The sequence below is a fragment of the Puma concolor genome, chromosome D4 (assembly GCF_028749965.1).
Source record: "Puma concolor isolate L17-30 chromosome D4, mPumCon1.1.hap2, whole genome shotgun sequence".
Classification (NCBI taxonomy): domain Eukaryota; kingdom Metazoa; phylum Chordata; class Mammalia; order Carnivora; family Felidae; genus Puma; species Puma concolor.
In genome coordinates this window covers 71168312-71186905 of record NC_141679.1, presented here as the reverse complement: position 1 = coordinate 71186905, position 18594 = coordinate 71168312, and the positions used below count along the sequence as shown (strand labels likewise).

The 18594-nt window shown below is 40.5% G+C and overlaps 1 protein-coding gene and 1 long non-coding RNA gene across 10 annotated transcripts in view; one reads left to right on the top strand and one right to left on the bottom strand.

Annotated features, from left to right (window-relative positions):
* The window catches only part of PALM2AKAP2 (PALM2 and AKAP2 fusion), a 448549-nt gene that overhangs the window by 361722 nt on the left and 68233 nt on the right, over nt 1–18594 (bottom strand). The window lies entirely within an intron of this gene.
* On the top strand, nt 15451–18318 carry LOC147574987 (uncharacterized). Its single transcript, XR_015243335.1, has 3 exons — nt 15451–15600; nt 16957–17030; nt 18013–18318. It is a non-coding gene; the product is annotated as an uncharacterized LOC147574987 (long non-coding RNA).

Genomic DNA, 18594 nt, shown 5'->3' with positions numbered 1-18594 from the left:
GGGAAACTCCAAAACGTCCTATTGAGGAAAACACACCAGAACCTTCTGGTTGCCTCTGGGCTGGGGGGGGGGGGGGGGGCAGGGTGGGAAGAGTTGACTGGAAAGTGTCATGAGCAACTTTCTGAGGTGACAGAGATGTTCTATATCCAGTTTTGAGTGGTGATTACAGGGTACGTATAATTGCCAAAAACCTTCCACACATGTACTTGAGACCTGGACATTTTGTTATATAAAATTGATATCTCCACTTCTTAAACTTTTTTTAAAAAAGGAAAAAAATCCCTTAAATTGTCTCATGAGGTCCTATATGACCTGGCCCTGCTAACTCCCTGATCTCAACACCCATCACTCACCACCTGATTCACTCCACTCCAGCCAGGCAGGCTTTTTTGTTGTTGTTGCTTAAATGTACCAAGTTGCCCCCTGATGTAGAGACCAGGCCTTCCTTTTGATTCTGTCTGGAAAGTTTTTCTCCCAGGTAGCTACATGGCTTATTTCTCTACCTCCATCAGGTCTCTGCACAGATGCCACCTTAGCAGAGAAGCCTCACTAAACCATCCTATAGAAAACTGCAGTCTTTACCACCACCACTCACACCACATTCCCCATACCCCCTTACCCTGCCTCTGTATCATAGAAATCACCAACAACTGACATATGAAAAATTAATTATACCTTTGCTTATTGCCTCTTTCCCCTGGAATAAAAGTTTTGTGATAGCAAGGACGTTATTTTGCTCACTGCTATTTCCCAGGCAGCCAGAACAGTTTCTGGCATGCAGTAAACACCCCATTAAGTAGTGAGTGAATGAATGAATGAATGAATGAACAGAAGGTGATGGTATATCTAATGAAAAATATCAGATTGGTATACTTGTTTTTGATTACACTTCTCTTTCCAATTGCCAGCCAAAATATTTGCATTTTAACACACAAACAAGATGAACAGCAGATGTGTTTCAGGAAGAATAAACAACCTACTTCAAAGAACTCCACGATATTTTCAAGGGCCTTGACAAGTCCTTTAAGATGAGAATTAGTGGAGCAAAGTAATGCCTGAGACCGTCCTTGATGTTTGGGGTGGGAAGCTCCAGGGATAGACAAGCCCCTGGGAATGACCACATTCTGCATTCCTCCCGGGGTCAGACATGGATCTTCTGAGCTGCGGTCATTTGCATTTCAAAATCACAACCATTCAAGACTAGAGACCTGAAAGCTATTATTAAAACCATTTAATACAAGCTAAAAACAGAGGTAACTATTCCCACACTTGAGGTGTGTTCCCACACAGGACTGGACTGTAGTCTGGCTCTGGATTCTAGGACCAATTCTGTCACAAATTAGTGGTGTGACCATAAGCAATCAGCTAAAATCTTGGAGTTTCGTCTCCCTCAATTAGGAAAGACGGGGTCCAACCAGAAGGACTCCAGAATCACTTTCCAACTCTGATATTTTTGTGATCTCTATACCCATAAACAAGGAAGAGTTCAACTTTTTATGAGTAAAACCTTCAGTTGTGACATCTACATTTTTTTAAATAGGTTTATTGCAAGTGAGTTTCACTATTTCTTTATACAACTGATGACATTCTTTAAAACACAAGACCTAGCTCCTTTCTCTACCCTTATTGGAGCATCGATATAGGTAAACGATATAACAACTTGCATTTCCTTAAATATATTCCAATGCTCAGACATGTCTATGTCAATGATCTATTTGAATTAATGAAATCTGTCTATTTCAGCCAAGGCTGGTGCTCTTTGTGAATCAATGTTTTCAAAGCAGATTTTTGTTCCATTTCTAGCTCTGTTGCCTATAAGCAACATGACGTTGGTGGAGACAAAAGCCCTCTGAGCCTATCTATGTACCATCTATAAAACTCAGATCATCTCAGACTTTCCTTACCTACAAGTTACTGTGAGAGTCAAATATATGGGAAAGCTTAGTAAAACACATTGTGTGAATATGAGATAATATCACAATATGGCCCTCTGAAAGCCAACCTAACACCAAATGGAAGTGCCAGGAGTTCAGGAAGAATGTTTGAACCGTTGGGCACTCGGAATAGAGAGAATATCATGTCTCCCACCATTCCTAGTACACATGGAGAGAACAGGGATATCGTGGGGAAAAAGAACAAGAAATTTTTGAGTTGGTGAGACCAAAATCTATATCCCAGTTCACAGACTTATCAGTTGTGTGGCTTTGGGAAAGTCAATCACTCTGGGCCCGTGTAAAGGTTTGTTTGAATGGCCCTCTTTGGAGGTAAAATGTAGAACACTTTTCTTTTCCTAGCAACTGTTCTCTGTTGATTTGCCTGCATAGCTGACTCCCTTAAAGGTAAATCAGTCAGATCGCTGATCAATCAGTCAGATTGCTTTCCAGGAATTCTGTTTTTATAAGTGGAACATTTCTAAATGCTGCTTTCCAATTGTTCAATGATAGCATAATAGAAATACAGTGGATGCTCGTATGTTGACCTTTTACCCTGAGACATTGTTAAATTTGCTGTGTTACTTTTTTGTAGATTCCTTAATTTTCTGTAAAAACAACCGTTATTCTGTGAAGAAAGACAGTTTAATTCCTCTTTTCCTAGCCATATGTCTTTTATTTCTGATCTTTCTTCAAAAATGGTGCATACATCAGCAAGTCCTCAGTGGCAGCTGCTGTTTCTCCAAACTATAAATTCTCAGCAATAGGCTCTGGGGCAATTGTAAGAAAATGGGAGGAAGATCCCACTTGACAACTTACCCCACTGTATCCTTATCTTTTTTTTTTTAATTTTTTTTTCAACGTTTATTTATTTTTGGGACAGAGAGAGACAGAGCATGAACGGGGGAAGGGCAGAGAGAGAGGGAGACACAGAATCGGAAACAGGCTCCAGGCTCTGAGCCATCAGCCCAGAGCCCGACGCGGGGCTCGAACTCACGGACCGCGAGATCGTGACCTGGCTGAAGTCGGACGCTTAACCGACTGCGCCACCCAGGCGCCCCATGTATCCTTATCTTTAAAACGCAAATAGCGATTCTACCTCCCAGGTAGGCTGTGAGAAAAATACAAGATTATTATGTAAAGAAATGCATGAGTAATGCAGGCTATTGCATATAGTTGGTGCTTAATAAATTTGTTTTTGGCAATACTGGTGTCCGGAACACTCTTGGTTTCAAGGCCAACTATATAGTGATTGTGCTTCTTGCCATCTGGAAGACACAATCAAGATTTTCCATACTGAGGCACCAATGCCATGTTAGGCAAGCTGGGGTCCCTCTACCCACTCTCAGACTTTTTTGGTTCCAACACCTAAAACTTGTAAAGGTTTTGAGAAAACATGGAATAAAACCTTAAAACTGGATGGAGACTATCCACTTTCAGATTAGCAATAATGTTTGAATGGAGATCTTTAATTTGGTTCATTGAAAGCACACATTTTGGAACCCTATGGGTTTTTACCCTATGGGTAAACTGCTTATAGTTTCGCTAAATAATGTCGAGCCAAAATTCACTAATTATAGTGTGTGTTAACTAGTTATTACACTTAACTAGCTATTATTCTCGTTGGATCATCAATTACTCTTACTATGAGGTCAGTAAATGCACCTAGCTAAAATTAGCAGAGCCCATTTTTAGTCCTGGTCCTGTTTTCCTTCAACATTTCATTCTTATGTACCTGGCTTACTTCTTTTTGTCTATGGCAGGACTCCGGGCAAGCTTCGTTTCAGTTTACAGTGACTGCTGCTGCTGCTGTCTCTCACATTTCATTCACCTCTGCCTCTTTTCAGATGCATGCTTGGCAGAGGAAGGGACACTTCTTGGCAGAATCAAGCCAGACCTCACTCTCGACCACATGGTCATAGAGTCAGTGAGTCGAAGCTGTGCTGTCACAGGACAAATGGATACACTGATCACTCCTTTCTAGTTGTGATGACCACTCAGGCTACCCTGGATGTTGGTCCTGTATGTTGGTCATACTGACCACCAGTTCTTAGGTCTTTGCCACCACATCTCTGTAAGCCATTCTGATCGGGTGGTTCCCAGGACCCCTTTGATGCCTTCTGTCCAGAACAGTGATCCCTAACCTTCTTCTTGTTTCTCTTAGGATTTAGGATGGGAAAGAATGTTTCTGGGCAAAGACCTTCCCAAACGATGTCTCCCGGGAGATTAAAAGAATCTTTGGCTATGTTGTCTTCCTAATCAATTTTCAAATGCTTTCTAGTTCTCCCACAATGATATTAAAGATTAGAATAGCTAGGCTTGATATGCAAAAGATATGGCTAAACTGGGCAGCTCTTCAAGTCTTTAAGGCTACTTAACTCTTGTCTTTCAGCTGCACATGGGCTGCATTTTCATACCAATATTTTAGATGTGGTCAAGGAGAAAGATGCTTCCTCCAGCCTTCAGAAAAAGGCAGTCAAATCTTTTCAGTTATGAAGTGAATGTGGGTGTGTGTCACTGCCTTCCACTAAAATTGAAGAAAAGGTAACTCATTTTGCTTGGACTACTGTTTGGCTGTGGTGACTGTTATAAAAGTCTTAGAACATCTGAACTATTGTTTGAACATGTCTTCCAATACATTATCAACTCATTCAATTTAAATTTAAAAGATCGATTGCTCTCATGTTTACAGTCACTATAGAAAAAAAAAGAGATTCCTTTTGCAGAGTGTATTTATACATGCATTCACGAATGTATATGTGTTTACAAGCATCTGCCCCCTCAAAGGACCAGACCACTGGGACTCATTTTCCATATAGATAAATAAAGGCAAGACAAAAACACAGGGATTTTAACCCTGCTTATGCCTTGAAGAAGTCTGATCCTAGATGCTGGGATGATTGGTGATTTGCCAGATTCCAGGAATCATGTGAATTTGGCCCATGGCCCTCGAGTAGGCCACTTTCTCGCAGTGGGAAATGACCTCACCATAGACTAAAGATAACCACCGTGGGAGAAACGCCTACTTGGCTTTCTTCTTCACATTTGGCCCCATTCCTTAACATCTGACAGCCAGAGAGATGATGGCCTGTCTTCTGAAGCCTATTGCACACAAACAGAAGGCAAGCCCAAGTTACCATCCTGAAGGGCAGGGAAAGAATGAGTCTTCCTCCTGCTTCTCTTCTTCCTACCGTCAGCATGACAAGGTTCATGAAGGCCAACTTGCCACTGGTGCTTCAGATAAAACGAATAAACATTCCAAAGAAAATCTATTAAGTGAAAATCAGCATCGACACCATCTTCCCTTTTCCCCTGGGCACAGAAAGCATCTTCATAAAGGGCAGAGCAGAGTGAAGGGAACAAAGTTCTTAATCATGCAACAGGAATTTCAGTTCAAAATATCATTTGCTTATTCCATACTTGACTTGCTGTGCAACTACAGGCATTTCACTGGGCCTTTCTGTGCCCAATTCTACAGCATTAAAAATGGAAATCCTTGGACTCAGCCTCATGGCTCCCTGCAGGACATGATTTGCGCTGGGATTATGTCCCATGAAGCTGACTTTAATTGAAACTGAGTAGATGAAGGAAGCCTTTAGAATAACAGCTTCCAACAATCCTCGGACACCACGCTAAGTATGCAAATGGGCACATATGCACGATGTTTCCTTCCTTGCAGAGATCATAAATGATGGTGAGCCCAAGCTATACTTGAGTCTGAGCTGCCAGAGAGCAGGATCAGCATGAGCCACACAGGAACTCCAGGGAAAGGCCTGTGGATCTAGTGGCCAAGGCAATAGCCAGAATCTGAGGGCAAGTCTTGCCAGAGTCAAGAGAAGAGCACAGAGGGCTGGCAAGAACATACTCTTTCAACTATGCTTTCAGAACAAGGTTAAGTTCTCATTTACCTCATCTTGATCAAGGTAGTATTTGAAAAAAGAAAATTGCTATTATTTCTCTATATTCTTTGAAAAACAGCTTGGCTCACCAGAGTCTCATACTTGAAAAGCTGTTTTGGTCCCTACATCAATAGAGCAATATATATATATATATATATATATATATATATATATATATATATATATATATATATATGTTTGTCAAGAAGGTTTCCATCTATTTCTCCAGGGATGGGAATGGTTGAGTCCATTGCAGTAGGGCCTTGTGATTACAGTAGATGGGTCCTCTTTCCATCTGCTGAAAGTACTCTTGGCCACTTTGCAAAATAACCTAAGCTCTTGGGAACACTAACACATTGGAAATTGTAGGAAACTTAGCCTCACTTTTCTTCCTCTGGGGTAATTAGTTGGTTCCAGCACCCATATCCATTACTAAAGATGTCAGTGGCTAAAGGGTATAAAATTAAAATGTCATGGAAACTGTTTGACAAGAACCCCTTGCCTCTTTATACACTCCAAAGAACTCTTCTCTTGATTCCAAGCCATTAAAATTCCTAGACCAGGCTGTCTAGCAGAATTGCCTGCAATGAGGGAAATATTGTAAATCTATGCTATCAACATGGTAGACACTAGCCACATGTGGCTACTGAGCACTTGAAATGTGTCTAGTGTGCCTGAATAACTAAATTTTAATATTACTTAATTGTAATTAATTTAAATTTAAATAGACACATGTGCCTAATGGCCATCTATTAGCACAGTCCTGTTAGGTTAAATATTCAATTTGCAATTTATTCTCCTTTTACTAGCTGCAAGATGCCAGTTATGATAGATTGCTCGTGGTAGTCTAGACTGATTCCCCAGGATACAACTGAAAGGATAAAGAACTGTAAGATTCTTAAAACATTTAAGGCCACTATCTAAAAAGGAGATAATTGAGTAGAAGGGATACCATAAGTAAAATGAAAACAAAATGGACTCTAGACTCTGCCAAGAAAAAGAGAAGAAAGTTGTAATTATGGTCTCTCCCTTGGGCTTTCATTAAGTCAAGGTTAAATCATCTAGAATCTGTTTTAGCTGTTCTTTAATCGAACTACTCAAACATGGCTGTGTCTCCCCTATGCAATGGTGCACTCACCATTGGATGTATACATCGGGGCTACCCAGAACCATCTTCTACTCTCCTACAAGCCTTCTTTTTTGTGGTGCAAAAGAAATTATGATTCTGACTACATGGCAGATGGCAGCAACTTTCCATTCCCTGCAGCATCAAAAGCAAAAATCTTTCCTCCATGCGGTTTCACAATCACTATCTGTGGGAGCAGTAAAAAGGAAAAAGAATACCCTGATGATTTCCAGATTGATCCCCAAATGATTGTGTTAAATGCTATGATTAAAATTAAGAACAAATTTACATATAGTTAGTTTTCTTCTCTGGGAAATGAAAGAATCATAGGGCTATAAACTGTCAACCTTGAAAGGGACTCAGGCTGGTTCAATGTCATTCCACAAATGAGTAAACGACCTTAGACAATAACTGAAAGCAAAGCAAGGACGAAGGATGAGGGATGAGGAAAGAAAGGCACACTTTTTTTTCTTAAATTCCAGAAAGTTCTTTGTATTATTTTTTTTAAATATAATTTAGTGTCAAGTTAGCTAACATACAGTGTGCTCTTGGCTTCAGGAGTAGATTCCCATGATTCGTCGCTTACATACAACACCCAGTGCTCATCCCAACAAATGCCCTCCTCAATGCCCATCACCCATTTTCCCTCTCTCCCACTCCCCATCAACCCTCAGTTTGTTCTCTGCATTTAAGAGTCTTTTATGGTTGCCTCCCTCTCTGTTTGAAACTATTTTTTCTCCTTCTCTTCCCCCATGGTAAAGAAAGGCACACTTAATGAGTTTCTGCTTTGTACATGCTAGCGTGTGACACATGTGTCACAGCCTCTCTTCTCACCCTGTTTTACCATCAAGTCAGACACGTACTTCACACTCACCATGCAGGATCTACTCACCCTAAAGCATTGCTGACCAGGGCAGAATTTCCTGACACTTCTCTAGGAGAGCTCTGAATAACCTAGCAAAGGTTCCTTGGCCATTTCTCTTCTCCCCAAGGTCCTCTCTAGCCAAGCCAATGGGAAAACAGACCAGGGGGTATGTTTCCCCTCAACCCTTTTCCAGAATGCACCTAAATCACTCTACTCCTAGCTCTCAGCTCCCTCAGACTCCCTGCCTTCTAAATCCCTCCCCCCTTTCTAAACATAGCATCAACCAGAGTGTTCTTTTAAAAACGCTTCAAGAGGTTCCCACCCTACCTAGGATAAAATCCAAACCCCTTGCCCAAGCCTCCCCACATAATCTGGGCCCTGCCCTACCTCCCAGCCCTCTGCTCCTACCATGCATCCCTCACTCTACTCACTCCTGGTCAGTTGATCTCCCTAGAAAATTCAGCAAACACACTTGGCTCATGAGAGAAGGAGGGTCCCTGCACTTCAGCAACCTGTGCCCAGAACACTCTTCAACCCTGAGTTTTGCATGGCTTATTCCACTGACCCAGAGAGAAGCCTTCTCTGAGCATCCTGTCTAGATGGACACCTCCCCCCACCAGCCCTGTTACCCTTTCTGCTCCTGGCATTCTTGAATGCCTTCCCAGGCTTTATTAGTCTCCCTAGCACACTCATCGTTGCAAACATTATTATATTGTTTGCTTATTATCTACCTCTCTCAAACTAAAAGGTAAACTCCATACAATCAGGGTCTTTGTCTGTCCTGTTCATTCACATCCCCAATGACCATGTGTTGAAGGAATTAGTGAAAGCATTTAGCTCCATCCTAACTCTTCCAAACTTCCAATCCTGCCATCCATCAATCTAATAAGCAAACAAATGTTTTCTAACCATTATCATCTACCACCCCCTCTTAGATGATAGCAATCAATTATAAATAAAATCTATTTTTTTTCTAAGGGGTATCTCATTAATCAACACACAAACCTTGTCAGAAAGCTGTTATTATAGGGGCTCCTGGGTGGCTCGGTTGGTTGAGCATCCAACTTCAGCTAAGGTCATGATCTCACAGCTCGTGAGTTCGAGCCCCGCGTTGGGCTCTGTGCTGACAGCTCGGAGCCTGAAGCCTGCTTTGGATTCTGTGCCTCCCTCTTTCTCTGCCCCAACCCATTCACATTCTGTCTCTGTCTCTCTCAAAAATAAATAAACATTAAAGAATATTTTAAAAGAAGAAAGTTGTTACTATATACGTTGATCATGTGAGGACCTGGTGAGGATATTGTGGGGCTGAGCTGTGCAAGCTGAGCTTCCTAGCTTGATTCCAAAGCTGGTGTTGTTTCCATCACACTATCCTACCCTCCCAGTCTTCTGAAGCAATATACCCAAGAGCTTTGGGGAAAACACAGAGCAGGGAACACATGGAAGGCTCACTGCCCTTACGTGTAAAGTCTTTCACTGCCATTGATCTGTATGTTGGTCTTTGCATCATGTCCAACCTCACACACAATGAAGCAGGTACCTTGAACTCGCTTTGAGGAAGTCTAGTCTTATAGGAGTTTTCCTGTCTAATTGTCCTTTGTGCCAAATGGCTCTTGCTGAAGGCACTAAGGTACTGGGCTTCCCAAATCATAGACCTGGCTGGACATCTTCCCAGGATATCATTTGCAGCACCATCCTCAGTCCCCATCCAGCCCTAAGGCTGGAACAAGAATCAAACCTAAGGTCAGATTATACCTTGACACCTCAGGCCAAAACAAGACAGAGATCTTTGTCTTCTCTCCTGATGCACATTACACCTGTGAATGTGCATACGTGCTGACCCCAAGTGTTAACTCCAACTTTAACTCTCTTTGGAATACATGTAAGAATACAACATGATTAAACCTTGTATCATAACAATTTTTCACAATCTCCAATATGTAGTTACCATTAGTAATAAATGTAACATAACTTGCACCTGAGGTCCACCATGATAAAGGATAATTAGGCAGTCCAATAATGCAAAGGTAAGAATTTCCTAATTTATAATTTCACTTTAATTTAAAAATTCAGTCCACCATTCTTTCTACTGAATACAAAAAAGTACTTGTATTAGGTCCATGAATCCCTTTTTTTCTTTATTTTTAAGAGAGGCAGAAAATGGGAAGGAAAGGATAAAGGTTAGATTTGCTAAAAACTAAGCTACTCCAAGATGTTTGAGAACATTATTTGACACAGAAATGAGAGGAAACGTCCAATATAAGCTGGTTCATTGACGCATCCTTATTAACTCCATTATTCATTAGCAGTAGAGGCACAGATGAGACCATTAGGGGGAAAAAATCAGGAATTAATACACCAATTCCTCTATAATTACTTTAAAATAATTCAGGGGCGCCTGGGTGGCGCAGTCGGTTAAGCGTCCGACTTCAGCCAGGTCACGATCTCGCGGTCCGTGAGTTCGAGCCCCGCGTCGGGCTCTGGGGTGATGGCTCAGAGCCTGGAGCCTGTTTCCGATTCTGTGTCTCCCTCTCTCTCTGCCCCTCCCCCGTTCATGCTGTGTCTCTCTCTGTCCCAAAAATAAATAAACGTTGAAAAAAAAATAAAAAATAAATAAATAAATAAAATAAAATAAAATAAAATAATTCAGCATAGACAGTGTATGTCTGTATGTATATGTATATATAAGTTAACTTTAATATACACTCTGGGTGTGGTTGGTTATCATCTGCAGTACCTAATAAAAATCCACATTCCAGAAAGGTTGGTTAGCATACGATGGTCCCTAATAGGAAATCATAGGCAAGCATCTCGGGATAGCGATCTGAATCTGTACCAGATGGTTTGCATCCAGAATGTTACACTTCTTCCTCCCCCTGGGTAAATGACTACTATTTAAGGTATGTGGTTGGTTAGAAAGATCACCGACCTCCCCACCCTTACATAGGTAGGGTGTATAATCTAGTGAGCCCAGTGGCCTGATCTTTGGAAATGAATGAGTCCCCCATTTTCTTTTGTGAAGCATCCAATGAGGATAGAAAAGGGTGATTATTGTTCCTAAAGGACTCTGTATGTATCTACAAACTCTCTGAAAAGGCAATGATTGTGTTTAAAGATATAATGATTTCTGGGATGCCTGGGTGGCTCAGTCGGTTAAGCATCTGACTTTAGCTCAGGTCATGATCTCACCATTCCTGAGTTTGAGCCCCTGGAGCCTGCCTCAGAATCTGTGCCTCCCTCTGTCTTTGCCGCTCCCCACTCACATTCTGTCTCTCTCTCTCTCTCTCTCAAAACTAAACATTTTAAAAATTTTTTAAAGAAAAGAAAAATTATCATTGTTTAAAAAAATAAAAAATAAAGATATAATTACTAAAAATTGTCTTAGATTTCTTAAGCCAAATTCGTACTCTCAGGAGTACGCTATTGACAAAAACATGGCAGTTTGCCAAAGACCAACTGTAGAAGAATTTCCCACTTTATCAAACACAGAAGGTTAGTGTATTTTCCTGACCAGTCTTTGATTCACGAGTACTCCTGGTGATGCAGCCCCAGGCAACATTCTAGAATAGGTCGACATTATGCAATAGCCTTATAAAACCAGCAGGGAGGAACCTGCCAACTTCTAGAAATGGTTCATCACCTCACAAAGGTAATTGGCCTAATATAATGCGTATGTTGTATCTCAAGTCCAACTTCTGGCCAATGTCCACAGCAGGACATTTATGAATTGGGATTTTATTTGCACTTTATGAAAGTCTGTCATTTATTACTTTATGCAAGATTTTACTCATGGATTCCTGCTACGAATTATTAGGTGCTTGACATCTATACCTCCAATCCTTTGTGCAGGCTGTTCCCTTTGATTGTAATTCCTTTCCCCCATCCCTTCTCCCTTCTTTAGCTAAGACCCCCCAGTCATTCTTTGCTACTCAGCTCCAAAATCTCCTCAGCAAGGTGGTTTTTGCCTCTTCAAGGCATTTGTTCACCACTTTAGTGTATTTCTTCATTCAAGAGCTAATTTTTGGATGCCTGCTGTATGCAAACACTTGATAGACTTTAGGAACTCAGCAGTGAGCAAGACAGGGGGAATTCATGCACTTTCATTAGTTTGGAAGAAAATCAGACTTAATATAACCTTAAGACAAAATCATAGCATTCTTCCCCACAAACTTCCACCATAAAGTTCCCCTTTTTAGGAAACAAAAGGTGCTTAGGTGCAGAAATGTATTTTCTGGTACCTCAATTGCACAGAAAGGTTAACAGGTCCTCCAAAGACGCCCAAGCTCTAGCCCCAGAGGACTACCTTGCATTCTGAGTGAAACTGTCTCCTCATGTTTTTGGCAGAATAGCCAAAATGCAGGCACTTTTAACTGACCCCAGTTTAAGCTGAGGTCTATCCTATGGCCCTAAGAACAGAATCACTTTCTGTCTCCTTTGGTAAAGGGCTGATGCAGTAGATTTGATCATATTCATCTCCACAATCAAAAACCAGCTGTGGAGGAGATCCAGTCTTCCTGACGCCTGTAGCTATACTGGCCTGTTCATGCTGGTGATCACCTGTACTTAACATTTTCAAAGAATTAAGCCCCAGTTTGAAATGTCGGAAAGGTATGTGTCCATTCGAAGTACCTAGCACCTACTCTGGGACACATTAAGTTGGAGGTGCCTGCTGGGGGTCCAGGTGGCCACCTCAGGTCAGCAGTAATGTGCATAGAGCATTAATGGAGCCTCCTTCTGGAACGTTTATCAACTGGATGCCTGTTACCTTTGATACAAGGACCATTCAATAGCATGAAATATATTGCAGTAAAAAAAAAATCTTGAAGGCGTCCTCATAGAAACTAAAAAATTCCAACAGGATTTAAAAAAAAAAAAAAAAGAAGCAGCCAACAGAGACCAAAATAAACCCCTTTAGGCCTATCTCAGTTCAACATGTTAAATTATCCCAAGACCTTTCTGGGCACATATATTATTCAAAGGTCAAAAAATTCCCTGTGCAAATACCTAAAATATCTACAGGATATTTCAGCAAAATGCCACATTAAATTATTTCTCCACTACAGTCTAGGGCTTAGGTTCCAGAATGAGGAAAGGGGGATGGGCCTAACACGCGAGTCACTACATTCAGCCAGCTCTTAGAGGTCTTCACCTTACCAGGAAAAGATCGTTGAATTATTTTTCTGTATATTCTTGAGTTAAAACTTATCCCTTGGATAAGATTATATATCTTTGCACTAATTAAAACAAGTCTCTATCAAGTAGGATTTTTGAAGGTACAAGCGAAAGAAAAACTGACCCCGAAAACTTTGACCCCTCAACACTTCAAAGCATAGAGGTAGACTTGCCTTGGGCACAAGTGACTTTAGGGCTCAATTGCTGCCTTTGGGACAAGACTGTTCTCAGCTTCTTCCACCTCTTCTTTCTGTAGGCTGTGATCATTTTCCATCTGCATGTGGTAGCAAGATGGTTGTGACAGCTGTAAGTTTCAAATCCTCTGAAAGCGATTGATGAATGATGAACTATAAGGCAAGACAAGTCACTAAACCTCTCTGTGCCTGTGTCCATATTTGTAAAATGGGGATGTCAATAAAGTATTTCACACAAAGAAATTGCTTAATGAATGGTATGACAATGAATGTTGTTATCAAAACACAGTTCCCTATTAACAATGAAGAACATCCATTTTTCCTGTTAGAGAGTTCTAAAGATATTATAAACTACCAAATCCGCAAGAGCTTAATACTCTCTCACTTAGAATAATACCCTTGCTTCTCAAGAAGCTTTGGCCTAACATTTTAATCTGGTAATAAAGGCTGTGGGAGCAAGAGACTCAACAGAGACAGGTTGATACTCTGTGCACATTTGAATTCCTGGATAGAAAACCCTTTACAGGGGCTCACGTAGTCTTTGGCTGGGATGGACCAGGTGGCTGACCTAAAGGGGTAACTTTGAAATATGTGCTTGAATTTTTTTAAAAGAATACATAGTGCTTTGGGGTAGACCGTGTTCCCACATCAAGGAATGAGTTGACAACCATAAAGCTGGGCCACTGAAAGGGAAAGTGTAGATTTCAAACTTCACTTATTTGCAAGTTGCTTCTGAATGCTTAAACATTAACTACAGAGCAGTACAAATCCAACCATTTGAAAAAGAGGTTGTGGTTCAAGCCTGTTGCTTTGTTATTCTTCCTTTTGCACCCCAAGCCTTGCCACCAGAAAAATGGCTATTACACATCAAATCTTGAATAAAGACTCATTCTAGATTATCAGCTCTACCTCCCTGACCACTGTCCACCAGCCCCAGAACTCTATTCTCAGCTCCCTTGAAGAGACAATAAATAAAGTCTCTGGGATTACATATGGGATCATAGAATTTTTGAATGTTGGTAATGGAAGAAACCTTAAAAATGATCTCAATCAACTTCTTCAGTTGACTGGTGAGGAAACTGGAATCTGGGAAAAGTTGAGTGATTTGCTCAGAGTCAAATGATTAAAACTGTAGGATCATCTCATCTCAGAGCTCATTCCAGATCAGTCATAAACATGAAATCTCCTACTGAATTATATTCTTATGCTCATAGCAACCCTGTGAAGTTGACAGGGCAAATACTTTCATAGGAGACTTACGGCATATGCCCAAATAACTTGAACATGTTCACCAGCATGGGTCTGGCAAAGAAAGGGAGAGGACAAAGGGGGGTTGGAAGGCACAGAGCAAGCAAGCAAGAATGGCTTAAACATTGCAAATAAAACATACCCTGTCTGGTTAGCAAGATTACTCATCTGTTAACATAAAATGTCTAGGCTGCGATGAATATACTCCAAAGTGGTCTTTTACTCTCTGTGATGGTTCAGTGAGGTGGGTGGGTGAAATCTCAAGAAACTTCTAGATTGTGCTGTCCAATAAGAAACTGTCTGTGATGATGGAAAGGCTCTAAATCTCACTGCTCAGTACAGTACCTAAAAGCCACACGTGACTATCAAACACTTGGGACGTGGCTAGTGTTACTGAGGAGTGGAATTTTTTATTTTATTTACTTTTAATTAAATTTAACTAGCCACATATGCCTGGTAGCTACCACATTGGACTAGACAGCTCTAGAGGAATAAAGCTGCCCAAAACCTCACTTGACTTAACCTATAAGCTTGCTCTTGGTGGGGGGTGGGGGGTGGGTGGGTACCTAAGGTGTGGAATAATGAACGTTGAAATCAAACCCCTCCATAGCATGTCTATATGGCAGCACCAAAAATAAATATGTATGAATCAGGATTCTTAGTTGCAAATAATGCTAATTTAAGCAGAAAAGGGATTTATTAAAGGATATTAGGTCATTGACAGAGTCCCTGGAAGGCCAGAAAACCAGGCTTGGAGACTCTATGGCCAGAGCCAAGGCATAGTCACACTACAGAGCTGGTCTGGAGGAGACACCACAGTCCCACTGCTGGACTCACTAAAGCAGCCTGCCCCGCTGACTCCACAGATGCCGGGCACTGGATGCCACCACATGGACCCCTGCCATGGCCACTTACAGACACTGGATGGGTCTGCTGCTACCATCACCAGATTGGCTACTGTAGGCAAGGACAGCTCACTGTGATTCAGCCAGGTCACATGTCTGTGCTCTGGCTGCAAGACAGGCTGGAATAGCAAGAATGTGGCTTCTATAAAGGGGAGCAAACTCATAAGCTGGGGGAGTTCCCCAAACAAAAACAAACATCTATTACACCTGCCTTCTCAGGAAGAAGGCTAATGTGCTGCGGGTACCAGGCCCCTGGATGACAGGTAGAGCTACAGAATTGAAGAGCTGGGGGTCTGGGGAATGCAGTAGATTAATTGCTGGCATAATTAAGGTACTATCTACTACCGCAGGGAAAATAGAATATGTCAGAGAATTATGGGGAGGTGAGCTGGCAAAAAGAATTGAGAGACAGTCAAGAGTTTTAGAGTAGCTGCTATAATAAGTGAGATTTTGTGAGGTATAAATATTTCCTTTGGCTAATTTTCATATGACTCCAATAAAGACACTACTTTTTGAGACTTTTTTGGAGTTGTATGTGTGTTGTATAATTGGGATTATTGTAGACACATACATTATTAAGCCTTAATACAATATGGATCTTTTCCTTTATGCACACCTCTATGGCATCATTTTTAGTGGCTGCACAGCAGCCCAGTGCACAGATAAACCATGCTTTATTTAACCAACCCCCTACTGATGATCTGTTAGATTATTTACAATTGTTTTCTTCTGAATTGTGCTGTAAGAAGCATCCCTGTACATATATTGCTGTGTACTTTCCTAGTCATATGCTTAGGTAAAATTCCTGGAGAAAGAATTGCTATATTTAGTGGCTAACCACATCTAATAGGTTGATTTATACTTGTAAGCAATTCACAAAGGTAGTAATGATCTATTTTTCCACTCAGGATTGGGACTGGGACGAGATGAGTAAGATACTTCACCTTGGGCTCAAAATTTAAGGAGGTATTTAAAAAAACCCAGTAATCAAGACAAATAATATTTTAACGTAATATTTTAAAAATCAAAATGAATGCCCAGAAGTCATGATGAACAAAATAAGAGAGTTTTACCTAAAGGCAGAATCAGTGCTACTGATTATCTTTTACCTCAGGCTCCAAGGCAATACGGTTTGGAATTAACACTGTTCCCACTAACATGTTCTAAGGAACCTTAGGCATTTATAAATCCTTGTACTCTTTGCTATTCTGATAGGGAAAAAAGTGATATCTCATTTTAATTTTTATTTCTTTGTTATTGAAACTTAGCATCTTATATGTTTATTGGCCATTTGTATTTCTTCTTCTCTCAACTGGTCTGTTAGTATGGATTCCTTACTTTTTCTATTTAGATATTCATACTTTATTGATTTGTATATATTATATAGTAATATAGTAATTATAATAGTCGATATAGTAGGATTATATATTATGTGTCCCAATATATATCATTATATATTAAGGATAGCAACCCTTTGCTATCATATGTTTTGCAAATATTATCCTAGTTTTCATTTTCCTCTTAACATTATTTTTTTCCATTTATTAATTTAAATGGGTATATAGTCAAATTTGTTGATCTCTTTTTTTTTTTTAATTCCTGTGGTTTTTCACCTGCAGAAAGATCATTTCATTGTGACTGCAAATGAAGGCTTTTGAGTTTGAAAGCCTGGATACCACTCACTAGCTTGCAGGTAGCATAATCTCCTTGTGCTTTGTTATTTCTAACCTGGGGATAACAATAGGACCTCCTTCACAGAGTTCTGTGAAAATTCAATGAGTAATACAAAATGCTTAGAACAGTGCCAACCACGTAGTAAGTACTCAATAAACGTTAGCTCTCGCTAGATGCTAACTACATGTACACACATGAGCCTGGCACTGGACAGTCTATCTGTTCCATTCTTCTGTGTGTTCTTGCTCTAGTGCCATAGTGTTTTAATTACCATGGATTTATATGGTGCCTTTTGATCTGGTGAAGCAAGCTCCTTTCTCATTTTTCTTGGTTTTTCACATTTTTCTTGGCTGTCCTCATTCATTTATACATACAAACGAATTTTAAGAGCTATTTGTCAAGTACCACAAAATCCCACTAGGATTTTTAACTGAAACTTTATTAAATTTATATATTGTTTTAGGGAAGCATGACATCTTTACAAGATGAGTCTTCCTGCCCGGGAACATGGTGTTTCTCTTTATTTAGTCAAGTCTTCTTTTTACTTTTCTATTAAGCTTTACAGTTTTCTTACCGAATGTCTTGCACATTCTTACTTGACTTAGCATTTTAGATTTGTATTGCTATTATTTTATCCACAGATAAAATGTTTATTATTTTATCCATCCATAGATGTGTAAATGGATGGTGTTTGTATGTTTGTTTTGAGCCCTTTTATTTGTTTATTCAAAATGAACGTCTAATCATGTCACTCATAAGCCCAAAATCTTTCAATCTTTCAGGACAAAGTTCGCATTTCTGGATCTGACATACATTCTTTTTTTTTTTTTTTTTTTCATATACAACAAATACGTGTTGAGCACCTCTGCTATGCCAGGTGCTATGGAGCACCAGAGGCACATTAATAAACAGACAAGAATCCCTGCCATTAAGAAACCTAAATTGAACTTTGTTTTAGCTCATGCCTCTGTACCCACCCTATCTCCTCTGCTTCTTTACAGGTGCCGTGCACTTCAGCTGTACTGAATTAGTTGCAATTCTTCTACATGCCTTCCTGTTGAATACCTCTTTCCCTTGCCCTTTTTCCATTTGTCACCCAAAAAGCTCCTTTTATATCCTCATGACTCATGTCAATCAGTCTACTCTCGGCAGCTTTCCGTGATCCCCTATTAAGAGTCCTTTCCATGGCCCACTGACCTCAGTTATGACTTCTTCACTGAAATGTAATTGTTGTTCTATTGGTCCATGAGTTCCTCAGAGCAGGAATGGGTCTTGATCCTCTTTTTGCTACCTGGTGACATGGTAGCAAGGTGATGTTCAATAAATATTGTTGAAGGCATAAATGTATGGAGTTGCTTGGGGGCACAGCAAGATCCCCCATGTGTCACAGAAAGTGGCCACACAGGTTGGCTCTAGACAGCGCTATGGGCAATCACAATTAGATTCACAGGAATTCAGGCGAGGAGATCACTAAGGCTGAGTGGGTAGGCATGGTTGCAGGAAGTGGACCTGTAGGTGAGCATTGAAAGAGCTTGAAATTTCTGTTATCTCTTTCACCCCACTCCTTCTCTTCCCCTCCACAA